The following is a 16,858-nucleotide window of genomic DNA, read 5'->3' as shown; positions in this document are numbered from 1 at the left end:
AAGTTGTAACCTACGTCTTCTAAAGACTTGGACAACAAAACAGGAAGAACACCCTCAAACTCAAAAAAAATACACAAAGCCATAACTAACCAACAAGTGAGTTGACCTATTGAAACTTCTAGGGATAAAAAGAAAAGAGACTTCCAAGATTCCACAAGCAATCTTATGTGGAATCTTATTGTCCTCTAACAGGAACCCAACTTTTTTGGGAGGAACACAATTTCTTTTTTGCAAACAATCAACCAATGACGATAACTTTAGACAAGGGTCTTTTTTTAAGATTTCTTAAACCAAGGTTTTTAAAACCAATTCGGACAATGAATCAGTCAGGGGTCCGGTTCCCGGGTTAAATGGTCTAATTGTTTGAACCGAACGGATGACCCGTTCTGACAACAAAAAATAAAAAAATAAAAACTGGCCAAATCATTGAATGGTTTGAACGATTCAATCGCCCGAATCAACAATTTTCTGATCAAATCAATGGTTTTTGGTGAAATAACAGTTTCGAGGTAAAATGAAACCGGTCACCAAACTAGTTCCCGATTTTTCCAGTCTGACCGTCCGGTTCAGTTTGGTTTTGAAAACCATGTCTAAAACTTTCAAGAATCGCCAAAACTTTTGCATGCAAAATGCCCTTTTTGATATATTGCTAGGAATCAAGATATTTAGATAGATAGTTCCATCTGTAATTTATTTATCAATAGGGCATTAAGCTCAAGTAGAATAACCTTAAAATTAAATAAATTGAATATGAAAGTATCATATTGCTTTTGGACGATCATATATTAAACATGAAGGTGAGGGCCAATATTGATAAAATACAAATTGAGCCAAAGTTGGTATTCATAAGAATTCAGTATATATGTAAATTGTTAAAAGGACTACTTATGCCATTCTACATCTGTCATTAAGATCCTTTAGATTATGTTTGGTTTGAAAGAAAAGGTAGGATAGGAAGGGAAAGGCAGGGAACCTATGCAAGGTTTGTAAAAGTTCCCTACCTTTCCCTACTTTTTCATTCAAACCAAACACAGCTTTAGGGATGACCCCTATTTGGATCTTCAAATCGGATTCGGATCGCCCCTATCCGATCCGAGAAGATGCAATCCGATATATGTTATATATTTATTTATATAAATATATAATACATATATATGTTATTTGTTTATAAACATATTATTTATATTGTATTTTTGTAAATTTGTAATATATTTAATTTTTTAAAAACATGTATATATGATGAAAATAATTAAAATAAATACTTGTATCTTGTGTTTTTCTTTATTTAAATTGGTTTATTTTATTTTTCTTTTAATGATTTATTAATTTTAAAGAAAACAAATTGGATTGGATCAGATCCGAAGGTCTGACTTCCCAATGAGATTCAAATTCAGATCCTTGTCTATCAGATCCAATCAGAATTTTGGATCGGATCGAATCCGTCATGAACATTATCGAATCAGATTCAGATATACCCTGCTTCAAATCCGATCCAATCCAATTGTATACTTTTCTGTTCTATGCTTAATAAAATACCACTTATTTATCAAAAAATATAATAGTTGATCTCCTTGACCTTCAATATGAAGTCGGGGTCCAGTCTTTCGGAGGTTGCTTATAAAGAAGGCCAAATTATTCTGTATGGCTAAACAATTCTCTCTGGTGATAGATCCAACTTAAAAAACCCAATTCAAGAAATTTAAAGTCCCTCCCTCCCCAGCTCAATCTCTCTTAACCATTGGTGATTGTGTTCCACAATCCACCTCCTTCAACTTCCCCAATGTCTGACAATGGATTCTTGTGCCGTTGTGCGATCCTATTGCTTACTCCCTGGAATGTACCACACCAACCATTCACCTACAAGACTGGTCTCCTAGTCATCAACTCATCATAGATGGATAGTATTGGAGTGATATCAATGGTTCCTAATCTCCTTGTCACGGTTGCTTGCCATGCCTGATTCAATTTGTTTTTATTCCCTATGGCCTCAGGCAATTTAGATCTTGCAATTTGCACTTTCCTTGAGACTGTCCATGATGCAGGATTGTTTTCTGTTTACAGTATGTATTAGATCTTGTGTTTGCAGAAAAGAAAATTGGGGCCTTATTTAATCCTTTTAACACTATTGTTTAACTACCAGCTAATTAATTATCTTGTTTACAGTGGGTTTCTTGTCTGGTTGCATAAGCTGCAACCTGCAGGGAATTGAGCTTAATTTGTCATCCTAACATAACAAGATTACATCAAGAGGCCTGAAGCAGCAACAACGATTGAGTGTGTTGGGTGAAAATGAGTTCTGTATTAAATCGAATATCATGAGAGAGAGAGAGAGAGCAATATACAAATCAAAACTTCCATTCATAAATGTTGTGTAACTGATCTCATGAACATTTTGCCTCTGTTGTTATCTTCAAAGATCAAATTCTGATGAGACTATATATCGCGGTCAAAATTAAATGAAAAATTTGATGCTAAGCAGTTCTCCACCCTCAAGCGACCCATGAGACGATACAGCTTGTATATGGCTCAATAACCACTTGTTCTTGGTAGCTTAATTCCAGACGTTCTTCGTAGGTTCTTTCATTGGACTTCCTTTTACCTTGCACCAGCATCTTCATGTTCAACCTGACAATGACAAAACAAAAATTTCAGATTTTAGTTTGGTTAGAAGGAATTTCTTAACGATAAAAACAATAGAAAAGAAGTGATTGACCATCAATTGCACCGTGGTGTCCACCTTCCAGATGCATAGCTATAGAGTTGCCTAGTGAATAGATTGCATATTTCTCTCAAGTAGGTCATTTAACCAAGTTGGCCACTAACACAAACTTGTTATTTCTCATTTATGGGAGAAACCTCTGTAGTATAACACTTCAAAGTTGCATACATTTCCAAGAGGATCTCAATCAATAATTGATATACTCTTTCAGAGTCAGGTTGATGACCACCTTTTCCCTTTGATTCTTCTTTTTGTTCCTTAGTAGTGAGATATGATGCATGTGTGCGTGGGTGAACCATGTCCTTTTGCATGCTTGTGCAATACAGTGAAAGTAGCTTTTCATGTGCATGGATGTGGGATAACAAGAATGTGATAGATATTTACCTCAATAATCACCGTTGCTTTCTTCTTCAACTTCGTACCAGGTTCCTCCCTCTCAATATTTCGCTGAGAACCTATTCTCTCCCTCTTCCAATGAACTGCTTAGTCCCATTATTAGCTCATCATCACCATCTTCACCAACGTCATCTGCATCATCACTAACTAATCTTGTTCAATCCATTATCAGAACCAGAACATTCTTTTGGATACATGTTGGTGAGTGGGTATCCATGCATAAAACATGGGCATGCACGAATATATAGCTATTTACAAGAAAAAATTAAGACTTAGTACCGTTATTAGCTCTGAATTATATGGTAGAAAAATTGAGATTGTGCTAGAGAGTTTAACATTGTCAAGAGTTCAATATGAATAATGCACACACAGAACCTCTATACCTTTGTACTCATAAATGCATGTCTGAAGTAAAATCCTTACTATATAATGCTGATGTTTGACTTAGCCTCACATCAAGACCACCATTACTTTGGTCCATTTATTTTCCAATTCTCTTATTTTACAGTTAAGATGGGTCTTCACCAAGGTTCAACAATTAGCCCCTATTTAGCACTGATCAATTGACTAAAAATGTTCAGGAGGAGGTCCCATGGTGTATGTTGTCTGATGATGACATTGTTTTCATTGATAAACCAATGAACGGTTAAATGTGAAATTAAGTTTGACAACAAATAACTTAGAAACAGGATGTTTGAAAATAAGTAGGACTATAACATAATATATGCTATGTAAATTTAATAATAGGTGTGCAAATCAGGGTACACCGTACACTTAGGATTGGAGACTCAGTGTTTTAAAAGCGCAAGGGCCAATTTGCGTCTGAGGCGTTTAAAAGCGTAAGGGCCAATTTGCGCCTGAGGCGCAAGGGCCAACTTGCGCCTCACAAGGCGAGGCGCATTCCTTTTTAAGCAAGGCACAAAATTACAAAAAAAAAACGGTCAGAAAATTCAAGAAAGTGCCAAAAATTTGAAAAAAAAAGCAAAAAATTCAAAAAATATTATACATAATGTTTATAAAAAAATATAAACTTAAATTTTAAAATAAATGTTTAAAAAAACCTATTATCTAAAATAAAAATACATAAACATGGCCTGCAAAGCGTATTCGAATGAAAATTTAAAAATAAAAGCAAACATATAAAGCATTTTCAAGCATGTGAAACCCACTGTCTCTTTTTTCCTTAATTGCATTGCTTCAAATAGCAAATGTGATGTAAAACATACTGCATTCTTGATTCTATGAGTCGCCTTTGTATCACACCCCTCGAGGCAACCCCGAACAAGTTTATGTTAGGGTCTGAAATTCTTAATTCCCGTATAAAAAATAATGATTGTATAACTTTCATTGCCTTATAAGAAGATATTTTATTGCAATGAATGGATGAACAACAATGGATAGATTGAGGAGGATGCCACCCATAGAATTAGAGTATGATGGGAAAAAAATGGAAGGCTGCATCCAAAGTCTTATGTGATGGATGAATATCACTTAGATTAAAAGGAAAATTCTAAAAATAGTTGTAAGGCTAGGTATGCTATGTGGAGCAAAATGTTGGGCAAACGTGTATGCAGAGATGGCTGAGTGGAAAAACTAGAAAGAATAGGGTCAGAAATGAAGTCATTCAAAGGAACCCAAAAGTGGCTCCAATAGGTGACAAAATGAGAGAAAGTAGACTTACAATGGCTGTCGTGTACATAAGACCAATGACAACACCCATAAGAAGTGATCTGCTTCAAGTTGAATGGGCTAGAAGGGCTAGAGGTAGTAGACCAAAAAAGATATAGGTCCAAGTAGCAAGAAATGGTTTAAGCACTCATAATTTAACAATGGATCACATATAGTTAGGCTAATGCTTGAATGATGATGAGATTGGCAATAAGAATAAAAGATGTTTGCATTACCAGAATCATCATCCTTCAAAGACTTATCAATTGCAGGGCCACCAAAATCTTCCATATCTTCTTCTTCTTCAAGTTCCTCATAGCCTTCTACATATTCTATCTCTGGTTCCTGCTCATGTCAGCATAGGACACAATGGTATTCACATTATAGATCATGAATAGGAAAAACCAGAAGAAACTTGTGATGACCATACCTCCTCCACTTCATCCTCACTAGCAGCCTGTAGTCCTTCCATATCAAGAACTTTATTATATTCCTTAAGAGGATAGTTGTATATGTCACCATAAACTCCTTTCTTAAGACGTTCTAACAATTCTTTCTCAATACTCTACAAAAGATAAAACATTTTAGCAACAGCTGAAATGTAGATTAAACCAAGTAATGAACCACAATCACAAGGCAAAGATGATGACCTTATCCAACAGTGCAGCCTTTTCGGCCTTTTCGGCCTTTTCCACTCTCCTAGCCTCTCTCTTTTTCTCCTTTCTTGGTGTTGTCATTATCTTTTCTCTACAAAGCAGAAAAGAATCAGCAGTCAAAGGGTTTAAGAAGGGGCAGGAGAAGTTTAGAGAAATGGACCAGGCATAGTCGGATCGAACCGGAGGTCGAACCGTGATGACATGGCATATACATATATATACTACGGGTCACATAAATATTATATATAATATATTTTACAACTTTTAATGTACTTAAATATTGTTGATGGATGGTAAGCTTCTTAATTTTTAAAGCAAATAACTAAGGTTCAAGCCTTTTAACTTGCATTTTCTTTAAAATACGTGCATAATAATTTAATTTGTACAATAAATAGTCACTAATTAGCATAAGTAAAAGAGGTGGAGTAGTGGTAATTAAGTAATCCATGAAAATAAGAGGTCCTTTGTTCAAATCTTGTTAACAAAATTTTAAAATTTCACTTATGTATAGACCCGGGCTGTTTCATGAAACCGGGACCGGCTCACCAGCTTTCCGGTTAAACCAGCCAGTCAGCCGGGTTTCATCGGGTTTTGAGCAAGTCCGGTTTTTGGGGTGTGACCAAACTTGTCAGGGCCCTGGGTCATGGTTTAACCAATTCGACCGGACGGTTCGGTCTGGTTTTCTAAACACTGGTTATGCAACCACCACCATTTCTGATCTTTTGCTCTACCTAAGTTCAAAACCCTCATTAATGATGTGCTAAACCATATTGATAGCTGAACACCCATGAATATTAACTTTCCCACCATTCAAAACCCTCATCTTGTATGAATGGTTTAAAATGTCTAAATATTTCCTAGTATTGCCACAAAATGTTTCCATTACATGAGTATCAAGTTATAACATGAAATGCTATTTGTGTCTTGTCCTTGCTGCTTGTTAAGGTTTTCTCTTTTCACTTAATGAAATTGTCCTACTTATCAAAAATTTATATTAAATGTAAAGTTCTCAATTTACTTGTACATAGAAATCATTCAAATAATTTGTGTTTTTTCTTCAAACTCATGGTTTCTTTCAAACTTATCGTTAATAGAATAAGAAGAATTTTCATATGTAAATCAATCAATCAAAAAAATATATATCCATATGTGTTGAAGGCATTTTTAATCCAAATAATATTTAAATAAATTAGAACTCAAATAAGTGGTTGGCTAGTCTGCTAGCCAAATCATTAAAACTATAAAGTATCCCGTATGGGAGTTCCCCCTTTTTAAGTGGGGAGTTCCCTTTCTTTAAGTGGGAGGGACAGGTGTCCTTCACTGAGGAGGGGGTAGTTACATAACTACCCCACTCCCTATTTAAGCTCCTTAAGGGGAAGCTAGAAACAGACAGAGAGACTCTTCACAAGGAAGGAAAAGTCTCACCAATACCGGTAGAAAAAAGAAAGTCCTCTCTGTGAATACTTCCTATATATATATATATATCTGCTATGTATCCTTCTTCCTCTCTCTTTTATTTTCACTTTTGAGAAAGGGAATTGAGGGAAATAAACCATCTACAACCAGGTGCCTCTACTTGGATGATTATGGTTCCCCTTTCAAGGAAAAGTTAGGGATTAAACCATCTACAGACTAGTTCTCGAAGGCTGATTATGGTTCCCTTCAAATGAAAATGAAGAGTAGAGGGGAATAAATCATCTACAGCCAGGTGCCTCTACTTGGTTGATTATGGTCCCTCTTTCAAGACAAAGTTAGGGATTAAACCATCTACAGTCTAATTCTCGAAAGCTGATTATGGTACCCTTCAAATGAAAATGAAGAGCAGAGGGATGAAAATTGTCTACAATCAAATATTCAATTTTGTTGACTACGGTTCCCTTTTGGTATGCAAAATTCCAACAATTAAGGCTATCTACAATCAGAATTTCATCTGATTGTGAAGATGATCAAGACTGCTATCAGTCTTGGACACTAAGGAATTTCAGGTTCGAACAGAAGAGAAAGTGAAGAAAAAAGAGGAGAAAGATTAGTGAGAGAGCAGTAGAACACAAGTTTGAAAGGAATGACAGATTCTGAATGATCTGCCGCCGCCACTTCAATTTAATATTTATATGTTATGCTAGTTACATGAAATGACATATTTGTCCTTGGTGTTTACATCATAACGCTTAACAATATAAAAACCTGAAAAGTAAATAACAGAACTAGAATAACAAAATAACATAACAGATAGACTAGGTATATTCTACCCTACGGACAGAGTGACCCCACAGCTGTGGGGCCCACATTAGTTTCTCTACACTCCCCCTCAAGTTGGGAGTAAATGTTTATCATTCCCAATTTGGATAGATCCGCTTCTAGCTTCTTTCTTGATACAGCTTTAGTGAGGATATCTGCTAGTTGCATACTGGATGTGATAGTAAGGGAGTTATATTTCTTGAGATGAGACCCTCTCTCGTACAAAATGTCGGTCAACTTCAATGTGTTTGGTTCTGTCATGCTGCACTGGATTATGTACTATATTAATGGCTGCTTTATTATCACAATACAACATCAGAGGCTTCTCATACTCAATACCCAACTCCTCAAGTAGAGATCTTAGCCATAGGATTTCAGCCACTCCGTTGGCCATTGACCTGTATTCTGCTTCAGCACTAGATCGGGAGACAACACTTTGTTTCTTACTTCTCCAGGAGACAATGTTTCCTCCCACAAGGGCACAATATCCTGACGTAGACCGTCTGTCATCAACACTCCCAGCCCAATCGGCATCTGTATAGACCTCCACCTTCATGTGGTTATTGTTCTTGAACAGTATACCCCTACCCGGGCATCTCTTCAAGTAGGCTAAAATTCTTTCTGCCGCAAGAAGATGTGTGATTCTAGGAGAATGCATGTACTGGCTGACAACACTAACAGCATGAGTAATATCCGGTCGAGTGAGGCAGAGATATAGGAGCTTTCCTACCAACCGTTGGAACATAACTTTGTCTTCAAGCAGCTCCCCACTCTCTGCACTAATCCTGTGGTTCTGTTCAATGGGTGTATCTACAGGTTTGACACCCAACTTTCCAGTTTCAGCCAACAGATCTAAAACATATTTCCTTTGAGAGATAAAGATCCCCTGTTTAGATCTAGTAACCTCAATGCCCAAAAAATACCGTAGTGTACCCAGATCTTTCACCTCAAACTCTTGATGAATGAGCTGTTTGAGGGACTCAATCTCATGGCTGTCATTTCCTATCACCACAATATCATCAACATATACTGCAAGTAGTGTCACTGAAGACTCCACCCTCTTGATGAACAGTGTATGATCTGACTGGGCCTATACATAACTGAACTTTCCAAGAGCTAGTCTGAATCTGTCGAACCAAGCTCTAGGTGATTGCTTCAAACCATACAATGCCTTATTGAGCCGGCAGACCTTCTTACCTGTCTCTGTATCATAGTATCCAGGAGGCAACTGCATGTAAACCTCTTCCTGCAAGTCCCCATTCAGGAAGGCATTTTTAACATCCATTTGGTATAAATGCCAAGTGTAGCTTGCTGCAAGAGATAATAAAACCCAAATGGTGGTCATCTTGGCTACCGGGGCAAATGTCTCCAAGTAATCTATACCATAAGTCTGAGTGAACCCTTTTGCAACTAGCCGAGTTTTGTACCTCTCAATGGATCCATCCGCATTGTGCTTCACAGTAAATACCCATCTGCATCAAACTGGTTTCTTTCCTTTGGGCAAGTCAACTAGCTCCCAGGTATTATTTTTCAACAGGGCATCCATTTCAACTTGCATTGCACCTCTCCACTCCGGGACTGATAGGGCCTCTTGTACTGTTCTTGGAATAGGGACATTGGAAATGGAACTAAGGTAGGACCTGTAGGTAGGAGATAGGCGATCATAGGATAAAAAATGGGAAATACAGTGGGCTGTAGATGTGGTACAATGTCGTTTCCCTTTACGGACTGCAATCGAAAGATCAAGGTCATCTGTAGGAGGTGAAATGGCAACAATAGAAGAAGTCTCTGTGGGTCCTGGGACTGTAATGTCTGGACCTGGAGCCGTATATGAGATTGGAGCTGGCCTGGACTGCTGATGATCGGGATCAACCTGCCTGCACCGCCTGTGATAGACCCTCAACTCCTGATCCCTCTGACCACCCTCACCATTGCAGCTCCCCCTCAACTCCTGATCCCTCTGGCCACCCTCACCATTGCAGCTCCCATCACCCAATGGAATAGGTAAAGGAACTACCCCACTCTCACTGCTCTCCCCCTGAAGACAAGGACTTAAACCCCTACTCTCACTGCTCTCCCCTTGAGGAGAAACCCGAGGATAATAGGATGTCTCCTCAAAGAAAGTGACATCCATGAAGACGAACTTCCTCCCTGTGATAGGATCATAGCAGCAATACCCCTTTTGAGTTTGTGCATAACCAAGGAAAATGCATTTGGAGGCCTTGGGTTCAAACTTGGAGTGATGGGGTCCGAGAAGCTGAACAAAGCAGGTACAACCGAATGTTTTAAGGGGAATAGAAAACAACTCCTCATGTGGGTATAGAAAGGAAAAAGGAGATCGCAAATCAAGAACCCGGGAAGGAATCCAATTAATAAGATATACCGCCGTGATGATAGTATCACCCCAGAAGCGAATAGGGACATTGGAGGTAAACATAAGACTTCTATCCACCTCCAAGATGTGCCTATTCTTCCTTTCTGCAACCCCATTCTGCTGAGGTGTATGAGGGTAAGAGCTCTGATGGATAACCCCATGAGTAAGATGGTAAGATGCCAATGACTTAGCAAAGTATTCCTTTGCATTATCAGATCTAAGAACTTTAATGTTGACATCAAACTGGGTTAGGATCATTTGGTGAAAGTTTTGGGTCAGGGCGGGAACCTCATCTCGTGAACGCATAAGATAAACCCAAGAAAACCGGGTATGGTCATCAACAAATAACAAAAAATATCTGTACCCACCCATAGAAGGAATGTGATATGGCCCCCAAACATCCGTATGCACAAGATCAAAAGGACGATTACTCCTTTTATTACTCAATGAATAAGAGTTTCTACAATGTTTAGCAAAATCACAGTTTTCACATTGCAACTGGGACAAATCAACAGGCTCAAACAAAGTAGGAAACAGACTCTTTAAGGACCGAAAAGACAGATGACCCAATCGGTTATGCCAAAGCATAACCGAACTCACACTCTGGGAAACAAGTGACCTCTTACCCACTAACTCTTCTCGAATAGAACTCTCCCCGAGCAGATAGATCCCATTCGTCTCACGGCCAGTCTCAATCACCTTCTTCGTCTCCAGGTCCTGAAAAACACACCGGTCAGGGAAGAAAGTTACTGAGCAGTTCATGTGTTTGGTAATACTACTGACTGAAAGGAGGTTAGTATCAAGCTTAGAAACATGTAAGACAGAAGACAAAGAGATCGTATCTGATAACTTAATGTCCCCCTTCCTAGAAATAGGAACCAGGGAACCATCAGCAATAGATACTTTATCTCTACCAGATGACAAATGGTAAGAGGTAAACAGTGAAGGCAAGCTAGTCATGTGGTCGGATGCACCTGAATCTATTACCCAACAAGGTTCAGTAGTACCTGGAGCTGAGGCATGGTAGAATGAAGCTAGAGTACCTGAATTTAGGGTTGTAATCTAACCATCCATCTCAGAAACACTGCCATAACTGATGCCTCCAAAGCTGCCTTCTGCCTAATTTTTAAACTCCATCTCGGTCAAGTCTTAAAACAGCACTTGGACTACCAATCACAATAAAAAACAGTATAGGCCTGATCTGTATTCGCAGTGTATGTGCACAAAACTGGGATAACTCTGATCTGAAATCAACTAACAAACACAACAGTGGCTGTCCGTAGAGCTCTCACCCCTTTAAGAGAGTTCGAAAACCCCAAAAAACTTCGAAAAACAGCTTAGAAGGAGGTCTGATTTTCCTTTGCAGAATTAGGGTTTTAATCAGTCCTTAAAGTGATCAATTCAGTTGCACAATCTAATCAGTACTGTATAGATAGACTTGCAGTAGGGTTAATATGAAACCCTAGAATCTGATCAATGCTAACAATAAACTTGAGGACAGCTCTAGATAGATCACAAGATTCAGTCCAGCACTAGGGCTTGCCGCAAGATCACTTTCAAACTCTAGTGCAAAAAGAAACAAGGCTGAGACAGTTCGGTGTAAAACAGTAGGGTTTTAATCACAGCAGAACAGTAGGGTTTGCTGTAAAACCCTAGTGAATCGAAGTGTAAAACAGTAGGGTTTTAATCACAGCAGAACAGTAGGGTTTGCTGTAAAACCCTAGTGAATCAAAGAGATGAAAACCTAGAACGGTTCAGCCTTCCTCTCCAGATAGGTCCAACCTATCTTTTCTTAGAAAAGTAGATGACTTACAAGAAAAGAATTGTTCGCTGCTTTCTAGGGTTACCCAAACCCTAGTCTTCTTTGATCCTTCCTGACCACCAATACTCTGCAACCATAACAAAACTTTCAATAGCTGCTAGCACTTCTGGCGATCTCCAAGAATCAGTCTGCGAACTCCACCTTTTCAGCTTCTAGTCTTAGGAGATTCTCATGTGGTCGGCTGGTATTATACTCACATAAGAAACCCTAATTTGGCTCTAATACCATGAAGATGATCAAGACTGCTATCAGTCTTGGACACTGAGGAATTTCAGGTTCGAACAGAAGAGAAAGTGAAGAAGAAAGAGGAGAAAGATTAGTGAGAGAGCAGTAGAACATAGGTTTGAAAGGAAGGACAGATTCTGAATGATCTGCCGCCGTCACTTCAATTTAATATTTATATGTTATGCTAGTTACATGAAAGGACATATTTGCCCTTGGTGTTTACATCATAACACTTAACAATATAAAAACCTGAAAAGTAAATAACAGAACTAGAATAACAAAATAACATAACAGATAGACTAGGTATATTCTACCCTACGGACAGAGTGGCCCCACAGCTGTGGGACCCACAGCAGTTTCTCTACAGATTGGTTACAGTTTATTGTGAAGAAAGGAGTGAGAAGGAAATTTTCCTTGTATTAAAAAGAAAAGAGAAGTGTATTGCTGTATAGTTTCTCATTTGTATTTTCTTTTTCTTTCTTCTCATTCTTGTACACTTGATGTAAAATGTGTTCTCTACTTTCTTGTGGAGATGTAATTAAGGGGAACAATCCATATGATTCCCTGAATGGGTCTTACCCAAGAAAATAAAAACTCAATAACTTGATTGAGTGAATTATGTTGCATGAGAATTTATTAAAATTTTCATACCAACAATATGCAAATTATAACTTTTATATTAAATAAACATAACAAAATAATATTTATAAACAAAACATATGCAACTACTATATAATAATTTTAAAACCCTAAAATTTATCCTAAGAGGGTGAAGAGGCCATATTTAAACATTGTAATCATGCCAAAAGCATCTTTTTTTTATCATTTTATAGCAATATGCTATTCACAAGAGCATGTCTTTTTAAAATTTAAAAAACATATATATTAACAAATATTTTTATGGATTAATATTTAAACCGTCATACAATTTTGGGATTTTGCAAAAAATTAATTAAGTTTTGCATATTGACAAAATTGGATATATTTGCAAAAAAAAAAATTACAAAAATAGTGATCGGCAAGAAAATGTCTTTATTGGAACCAAAATGCCCCTGATTTAAAGAGCATTCCATTCTTCTCTTCAACACTCTTTTCAGTCTTTGGTTCTGATTTCCAAGTTCCTATGATGATGGAACTCTCTCTCTCTCTGTGACAAAACCTAGATATCAGTAATGGTGGGAGGAAAGGGAGAGTAGTTTTGTCTTTTTTCTCCAAACTATGATGATGAAGACCATGTAAAGAGAGAAAAGAGTTTTGTCTTTCTCTCCAAACTATGATGGGTGAGGATGGTGAGAAGAGGGAGAGTAGTTTCATCTTTCTCTCTAGACTATGATGATGAGGACAGTCTTCTTGTTCGGACTTGCCTCGAGGGGTGTGGGACAAAGGTGACTCGTAGAATCAAGAATGCAATACGTTTTAATAACATTAGCTTCTTGAAATAATGCACTTGAGGAAAAAAAGAGATTGTGGGTTTTACATGCTTGAAAATGCTTTATATGTTTGCTTTTACTTTCAAATTTTCATTTGAATACGCTTTACATGTTACGTTTATGTATTTTAATTTTAGATAAAAGATTTTTTTTAATTTAAGTTTATATTTTTATTAATATTATGTTTAATATTTCTTTGCATTTTATAATTTTTTGGCATTTTTTTGAATTTTCTGACTTTTTTTATTTTTTAGCTTTTTTTTTTGTAATTTTTCACCTTGCTTCAGAAATGCGCATGCCTCACCTTGCGCCTCAAGCACAAATTGGCCCTTGTGCTTTTAAGATTCCTACTTGACTAATGTTTTAGCGTTTAGTTTTTGCTTCACAAGATTCCTAAAAGAAACATAAATTCACATTTAGTTTTTGCTACAGAGAAGGGAGAGAGGCTTGTTAGTGGAGTCATAACTCAGATCTGAGTTGCCTAGTAAAAACTTGCTCTGGTTATCTTGCTTTAAACCATAACCCAACTAAAAGCCAATAAGTTTAGCCGAGTACTGAGAAAAGATGAACTCTGTTAGAAGAGGAAAAAAAACAAGTTAGAGAAACCAGGAGAGAAGAAACGGTTGGAATTGAGGTGGAAAATAGCCAGATCCGTTAAGAGGCCAAGCTTGGGTGGGAGATAACCAGCAATGTCAGCGTGATTGAGATCGATGCCAGAGACTACTGTGACGGAGGAATTGAAGAAGGATGGAGAACACAAGATGCCACTGTAGGAGCAGACACCGGGGCCATTCCAGTTAGCAGTGAAGTTGAAAGGGTCGGAGAAGATGGCTGTCTTCCATGTCTGCAAGGCAATGTAGGCTTGGCGGAGCCTTGGGTTTTCAAAGCACAGAAAGTGTGGGTTGATGGGCTTGTGAGTCCCCCTTTTCGTCAATGAAGTTGGAACCCTCACGAGATGCTAAGAGTTGAGAAGCAGAGAGGAAGAGAGGATAGTGGAGTAGGAGAAGAAGAATGCTGCAGTCCGCAGGGCAAACAGTCACATGGAGATGCCCAGATACATGACACAACACTGTAGCTGGTTGGCTGATCCGATGGCCAAAGAATCATATTACTATAGGTGGAAATCAGGGTTATAAAATCTACAGGTGACTAATTTTAAAATCTAAAGATAGTTGATTACATGAGAAACTGCATACCTTGTTTTCAGTGCAAGCTTCCTCATGCGTATCCGCATTTGAGTCATTTTGGTGAGCCGTTGCTTTGTTTTGTGTACAAGGAACTTAGGCCAATACATCTGTCATGTCCAAAATGAAGGTAAAAAAGTAAGCAATGTAAACTTAATGAAAATTATGAAATAGAAGGTATTTTAAGCCAAGTGCAAGACAAAGAAAGAAAAGCAAAGGGGCGAAGTTTTAGGTGAAGGGGAATACCAGATACTTATCAATGATTTCAAGTGCCTTCTCATAGTTTCTTGGCAACTTAACTCTTTCCCATAATTTATTTGGCATATGAGCCCTCTCTATAGTTTTCATATATAAATAAAAGATTCCTGCACAGTGCATAAATGGCTCAACATGAGAACAACTGCAATATCAAAAAAAAGCCTTCATCATCCAAATCTTGGTAACCACAGAAGGGATTACATAAAAGGAAAAAAAACAGAGAGAGCAATTTCCACAAAGAAAAAAAGTGTACAAGTAGAAAACATAATGGCACATAATACAAAATATAAAAATGAAATATAGCAACTAAAATACATGTAAAGAACATTAGTGTAAAGTCCATTCATGAACCAAGGAGCTTCTGCTAGATACTAATTTAATACCCAAAGAACTTCATTTATAGAGAACACAATAGCAAAGGGTCAAATAAATATGGGCTATTACCCAATGCGGGTCCCTGTGATCCAGGGTCTTGGGAGGGTGAACTTGACATGAACCTAACCTTTGCCCTTTGGCATATTTTTGCATAAAGTAACTTCTCTCGGCCTGAGGTTTCACCATTGCACCAAGATTGACCCTTAGCAAAGAGTCAGACAAATCATTAAGAGAAGCATGTTTTGAAAATGGAAGAGTCCAAAAAAGAACTTGGGTAGCAGGATTTGGTGGTAGAATTGCAATAAAGTGAAGCTTCTATTTGACAAAACTTCCTAGCCCGTCCATCTACCAGTGAATGCATTTCCTCGGAAAGCACTTAGGTGGGATCAAACAATATTATGCAGCCTCATCAGTTACAATGACCTTATTGAAACATGGATTAGAGCTGCAGCCCACTCCACAGTTTGATGTTTTGCACATCCATGTGCATAAGGTGAGTCATTTAACACTTGTGCATACATATGATTCAAGCTGAGGTCTATTCAGATCCCTCCCATCCCCCATTTTTCAAGTGCTCTCAGGAGGGGAAGTGAGATAATCAACTCTTTGAACAAGAGCAATGGGAATATAGGATAGAGAACTCCATGTTGTTTACCAATACTTCAGGTGGTTTCTGCAAGATTGAATTCAACATCTTCAGAAATTCCACCTAAATAAGTTGAATGCAAAGGGGGGACCAGAAAGAAATATTCATAGAAAGATAATCAATTTTTTTATAGATGATAGAAAGATAATCAAATTGATACCATCATGGTCCCGTATGGTGGCATAGCGACTATTAGCAAGTGGACAAGAGCTCCGATTGCAAATTTCAGTCACATTATATGGGTTCCGACAAAAATTCCCAGTAGTGATCCTGATAACCAACCCAAGTGAGATGGTAAAAAGTAAATTGAATAACACCTAGACAAGTAATTAAATAAAGCTAATAGCTTTTTCTTCTTTCATTCATTTATTTTTTCATTGTCTGGGTTGAACTGAGAGCCCAAGAGAATAGTTTATAAACTTACTTGGCCATAAAACTACAGTGGTTGTGTCTGATGACTTGCCATATAACTTCATCATGCTGCATCTCGGAATCTCTTGTTGCCTCTCCCTTCTACTTCAATTAAAAATATGCACAGAAGCCGGAAAATAAAAAAAAAAAACGTGTTAAAAAAACATCATGATATTTTGAATTCTGGAAACATAGATAGCTGAATCAGAACCAAAAATTATTTGAAAATGCCCAAATATCATAGTATGCCTGGAATCAGCTCAAACATAAAAATAACACACCAAACACCTCTTTATAAATAGAAAAAGATTGCGAGCTGGATTTCCCACTATTTGAATCCAGTGAGTTTGGATAAGAAGGGATTTTTGTTTTAGTCCATACCACATGTTGTCACTTTAAAAGTGGCTAATGCTTAACCGGTGTTTTATGTGCAAGTCTTTTTTTTCTTTTTAATTT

General features: G+C 37.5%; 1 pseudogene across 1 annotated transcript; it reads right to left on the bottom strand.

Annotated features, from left to right (window-relative positions):
• Positions 1–2,369: 2,369 nt before the first annotated feature.
• Positions 2,370–16,551, bottom strand: LOC104590741 (uncharacterized; annotated as a pseudogene). Its single transcript, XR_016082730.1, has 9 exons — positions 16,416–16,551; positions 16,152–16,261; positions 14,959–15,077; positions 14,725–14,822; positions 5,434–5,530; positions 5,214–5,348; positions 5,020–5,128; positions 3,104–3,247; positions 2,370–2,625 (listed from the first exon to the last, which is right to left on the bottom strand). The product of XR_016082730.1 is annotated as an uncharacterized LOC104590741 (transcript).
• Positions 16,552–16,858: the final 307 nt, after the last annotated feature.

This window comes from Nelumbo nucifera, chromosome 2 (assembly GCF_055504915.1).
Source record: "Nelumbo nucifera cultivar China Antique chromosome 2, China Antique-T2T, whole genome shotgun sequence".
Taxonomy (NCBI): domain Eukaryota; kingdom Viridiplantae; phylum Streptophyta; class Magnoliopsida; order Proteales; family Nelumbonaceae; genus Nelumbo; species Nelumbo nucifera.
This window is presented reverse-complemented; position numbering and strand designations above follow the sequence as displayed.